The sequence below is a fragment of the Galeopterus variegatus genome, unplaced genomic scaffold, assembly GCF_000696425.1.
Source record: "Galeopterus variegatus unplaced genomic scaffold, G_variegatus-3.0.2 Scaffold322, whole genome shotgun sequence".
Lineage (NCBI taxonomy): Eukaryota > Metazoa > Chordata > Mammalia > Dermoptera > Cynocephalidae > Galeopterus > Galeopterus variegatus.
In genome coordinates this window covers 577,099-582,747 of record NW_007726433.1, presented here as the reverse complement: position 1 = coordinate 582,747, position 5,649 = coordinate 577,099, and the positions used below count along the sequence as shown (strand labels likewise).

Sequence of the window (5,649 nt, the reverse complement as noted above, 5' to 3'; positions counted from 1 at the left end):
TTTTATGTTACATATTTTACTATGATAAAAAAAAAAATTTTTAAATTAGAAACAACCCAAATGTTCATCCATAGGTGAATAGAAAAATTGTGCTGTATCCATACTATTGAGTTCTACTACAAGGCAATAAAAATAACTAAACTACTGACACATATAACAACATGAATGAACCACAAAAGCATTATGCTAAGTGAAAGAAGCCAGAAACAAAAGACAACTCATTGTTTTCCATTTATGTGAAATTCTAGAAAAGGTAAAACCAGTAACAAAAACAGATTGGTGGTTTCCAGGGGCTAGGAATGGGAGAGAGGATTAATACAGGGGCAAAAGGAAACTTTTTGAGGTGATAGAAATTTCTATATCTAGATTCTGGTGGTGAATACATAACTGTATGTACTGAATCATCAAACTTTACGCTTAAAATTTGTGATTCTTATTGAATTTTAATTATATATTAATAAAGTTGATTAAAAATTAAAATGCCATTTCTAGATAAAGTATGAAATGTCTCTTGTACTCCTTATACTCCTTTCTCTCCTTTATATTTTTGATGATTTGTGAACTTCTTGTTGTTTTTTTAAAAATATGAATAAAATAGGACTAGTAACATTTGTGTAGACTCATGTCAATGTGGATCTGAAAAAAAATCCAGGCCATAACATTCCCAGGAAGTAGCCTGTTTCCACTTTGCAGTTGAGTTACATGTCTATCTTTATACCTTAAGGCTCTTTTATTTCTTAATTTAATTTAATTTTATTTTTTGATGGGTGACTGGCACAGGGATCCAAACCCATGACCTTGGTGTTATAAGGCTGCACTCTAACCAGCTGAGATAACCAGCCAGCCCTCGTTTTTTGTTTTTTTTTTAAGGCTAGTTAAGTGAAGCAGTGGGAGTGGAGAAGGAACAAAGAAACCTGTAGCTGGTTGTGATCAGTTAGTTGTAAACACCACTGCACATGGACCAGTCATCCCTTAAGTCTCTTGACACTCCTCTATAACACATTGCTTTGCACATAATCATAAAATTTGTATATGTATGATATAGATCAGAGGCTTTCTCTCTCTCTCTCTCTCTATGTGTGTGTGTATATATATATACACACACACACATATATATGACACAAGGGTACCTCAAAAATTTCCTGGAAAAATAGAATTAAATTTGTATATGTATGATATAGATCAGAGGCTTTCTCTCTCTCTCTCTCTCTCTGTGTGTGTATATATATATATATATACACACACACACACATATATATGACACAAGGGTACCTCAAAAATTTCCTGGAAAAATAGAATTAAAATATAATACAGGGCTGGCTGGTTAGCTCAGTTGGAGTGAGGTGTTATAATACCAACATCAAGGGTTCAGATCCCCTTACTGGCTAGTGCCAAAAAAAAAAAAAAAGATGATATGAATATTTCCATGAACTTTTTGAAGTACTCTTGTACATACAAGTATATCATATATGATCATGTGTATATATGTCTATATATACACACATGCTCATATTTATCATACATATATAATGAAATATGTAAGAGCATAAAGACTTAACCATTATGTATAAAATATATTTGTGCTTGTACAGGATAATTTAACAACATCCATGTTAATTACAACCAATTAAAAAAAATAGGTCATTACCAATAATATCATTGAAGCCCCAGGTATACCCTCTCCAGTTCTACCATCTTCCTGGACTCCTTTCTAGGAACAATTATCCTAAATTTTGTTTTTATCGCACCTTTTGAAAAAAACAGTTCTACAACTTATGAACTCAAATTTCTTTTTAAAGAACTTGGTTAGCCTAGTGTTTTCCATTTGTCCAGACTGCGGCTTATGGTAAAGAGACTGGTGCTGGACACTGCACTGAGCCAGCCATTTAGTTTGGGGGTATGCTTGCCCCTCTCCCTCACCCCAGACTCCACAGTTCTTGGTGATCTCTGCTTCTCCTCATGTCAGAGCCCCTGCCCATCACCTGCCACTGCCCCCAACAGGGAACTTCCGCTGCAGTTCTCATACTTTGTTGTGATGAGTGCCATTTACTACATACCCTCTCCATGGGGTATTTGCCCTCTAAGCATTTCTCTCACAGTCACCAAATACGACACTCCCCAGACTATCCCCTCATTGAGTGCAGGGCTCTCAGTGTGTGTTTCTCTGTGTTGAAGCAAATTAACCATTGAGGATATTAGTAAGTAATGACTTTAACCCCCTCCCCTCCCAGATGACTGACATTTTGTCAGCGCCCCAAGTAAAGACCGGTGTGTGGTTGGTCTTTCAAGTGTGAGCTCTAGACCATGGCGTCAGGAGATGCTTTTGTTCAGGAATGCTTTCTGTGCCTTCAAATCATACCACCTATGATACGAGTAAGGCCTGTCTAGACACGGATCACCACAGTCAATCCCCCTGACAATCTCTTCTGTGGAAAATTTTCCTATCAGGAAAGTCTTAGAAGGGAAACTAAAAATAATGGACATGCAGAGGGAAAACTAAGAACTCGAGTGTGGCCTTGTGGATGACTGGAATTCAGAGAACCCTGGCTGTCCCTCTAGTCTTACACTAAACGCACTTGCTATGCTGATCTAAGAGGGCTGGGCCTTCGTTTGAATTTCACTTCCTCTCCCTTACTGTGTTTCCCTAGAAATCACAACATGCTGAGAAATACTTCCAAAACCGTGAGCCAGGAAATTAGCAAAGAGGTTGGCTAATTTGATATCTGGATCAGAAGGTAAAACCTTAAGGTTGGCTGGTTATCTCAGCTGGTTAGAGTGCAGCCTTATAACACCAAGGTCTCAGGTCTGGATCTCCTTACCAGCCAGCTGCCAAAAACGGAAGAAGGTACAAACCTTAAAACCAGGTTGTAGGGGAGGCCTGGGTCCTAACATGAGATTCTGGCTGAGTGAACGAATCACCGGCCAGATGTCTGGGCAACACTCGAGGTGATGGGCTAAATGTTATGGAGGAAGAGACTGCAAATTCTCTGTGTGCCTATATGCTTCACTCAGCACTTAGCCAGACTTTTCTTTCTTTTCTTCATCAGTTAGATATTTACTAAGTGACCACTATCTGTCAGGCACTATGCTAGGGGTGAGGGATACAATGGTAAAAAAGATACAGTCCTTTTTCTTGAGGAACTAAAAGTCTAGTGGGAACACTGACAAGGCAAAAAGCGATTGCAGTGTTAAGTGCCAAGCAGAGGTGTCTGACTTAAGGTATAATGGAAGCACACAGGGGAACACTTAATCCTAGCCTGCAGAAGCAAGGGAAGGCCTCCTGGAGGAAGTGCTGTCCATGCTAAAACTTGACTGACAACAAGGCATTAGAGAAAAGTATTCTAGTCATATGCAAAAGCCTGAAGTGGACAGAGAATCTGAGGCCAGGAGACGTTAAGTGAATTGCCAAAGTCACACAGGGCTAAGTGACAGAGCCCGGGCTCGTCTGAGTTGGAAGTTTGTGCTTTTAAGGACTAGGCTGTACTGCTCCCTGGCCATCACCTCACTGGACCCTTTCATCTCTGCTTACCTGCATCTGGTGACACGAGTCAGAATGGGCGAGGGAAAGATCCTGGAGAAGGGCTCTCTCTTCAGAGTGGCCTTTGCTCCTGCAGCCCCAGCCAGGACCCCTGCAGGGCCAGACCCAAAGGTTCTTTTTTCAGGACACTTTCCAGGAGGGTCAGGGAGGATCTGTGTATATATAGAGGTCACCCAGGCATGTGAGTGTGTGTGTGCACCCCCCCCATCACTGCCCACAGTCCTCTTTTGAAGGAGCTTCCTCTCCCTGGAGAGCGCTCTGCTGATGATCCACTCTCTGCTCATTTTCATGTGATTCTAAGGAAGGAAATAGGAGGCCTGGCCTCATGAGTTAAAAACGTCGTAATGAGTCATTGGATGTACCCATGAGAAACACCTCACCCTCCATCCTTCCCCAAGCAGCAACACTTCTCCACACACCAGCAGCTCCTAGCCTCATCTGTTTTACTCTTCACAGAATCTGGGCTCTTTGGAAGAACAGCGCCAAGCAGAGCAGCCACCATTTTTTTCTTTATCACCCTCACTTTGCTCTTAGCTGACTGGGTGTGTTGTATGGTCCCTGTACTACTAGCCTTCTAGCTTACGTGTTCAGGCTCCAGGCCACCATCATCTTGTACCACAGACACACCAAACTGCTGAGCATTTTTTTTTTTTTTTAAAGATGACTGGTAAGGGGATTGTAACCCTTGACTTGGTGTTGTCAGCACCACGCTCTCCCAAGTGAGCCAACCAGCCATCCCTATATGGGATCTGAACCCGTGGCCTTGGTGTTATCAGCACTGCACTCTCCCGAGTGAGCCACGGGCCGGCCCTAAAACTGCTGAGCATTTTGAGGTGCTTTCTGCATGGGAGATCTATGATCTTCTTTTGACAGGATCCTATCTGAGGTTCAGTTCAAACATCCCCAGGAAAGCCTTCCCTGATTTCTTCACTCAGAGTTAGGCACTTCTTTCTCTGTGCTCCTATTTTTTTTTTTTTAAATTTAGGTATTATAGGGCCGGCCCGTGGCTCACTCGGGAGAGTGCAGTGCTGATAACACCAAAGCCACGGGTTCGAATCCCATATAGGGATGGCCGGTTAGCTCACTAGGGAGAGCATGGTGCTGACAACACCAAGTCAAGGGTTAAGATCCCCTTACCGGTCATCTTTAAAAAATAAATAAATAAAATATTTAGGTATTATATAGATACAGTAAAATGCACAAATCTTAATTATAAAATTTGGTGAAGTATTACACATACGCCCAGGTGAACCACCACACAGATCAAGATATAGGACATCTCCAAATCCCCAGAAGCTCTGTCGTGCTCCCTCTCATCATTATCCCTTGTCCCCCATGTTAAGTTCCGTTCTGGCTTTTATTATCATCAATCAGTTTTTGGCTGAATTTTATATAAATGGAATCATACAGTATCTCTTTTGTGTCTGGCTTTCTTCACTCAATATTCTATCTGCAAGATTCATCCATGATAAAATTCATTCTTTTTTTTTTATTGCTGAGTATTGTTCCACTGTATGACAATACTGCAACTTATTCTACTCTTGATGTACATTTATTTTCAACTTTTGCCTATTATAAATAATGAATATTCCTATACATGTCTTTTGAAGGAACTATGCACTAATTTTTCTAGGGAATATACTTAGGAGTAGGATTGCTGGGTAGGTGAATATTTAATTTTGGTAGATATTGTCAAACAGTTTCCGAAAATAGTCTCCCAAAAACAGTTTATGAGAGTTCCTGTTTCTCCACATTCTCACAAACATTTTTAATTTTAGGCATTCTTGTGGGTGTTTAGTGGAATCTCCTGTGGTTTTAATTTGCATTATTTTTGGGCTGGCCCGGTGGCGCACTGGATAGTGCGCCGCTTGGGAAGCACGGCGGCGCTCCCACCCGAGGGTTCAGATCCCACATACAGACCAGTTCCCGCTCACTGGCTGAGCGAGGCACGGGAGCAACACCGAGGGTTGCAATCCCGTTGCCGGTCCCCGGTCCGGTACGGGGGCAACACTGAGGGTTGCGATCCATTGCCGGACACGGAAAAAAAAAAGACAAAAAAAAAAAAAAAAAAAAATCAATAACTTCTCTTCATCAAAAGACATCATTAAAAG

General features: G+C 41.4%; 1 protein-coding gene across 2 annotated transcripts in view; it reads right to left on the bottom strand.

Annotated features, from left to right (window-relative positions):
- The window catches only part of TM4SF19 (transmembrane 4 L six family member 19), a 12,682-nt gene extending 9,104 nt beyond the window's left edge, over positions 1–3,578 (bottom strand). For both annotated transcript variants that reach the window (XM_008567474.1, XM_008567475.1), the window contains exon 1: positions 3,530–3,578. The gene's annotated coding sequence lies outside the window, so the exon portion shown is untranslated. The remainder of the gene's footprint in view (positions 1–3,529) is intronic.
- Between the last annotated feature and the right edge of the window lie 2,071 nt (positions 3,579–5,649).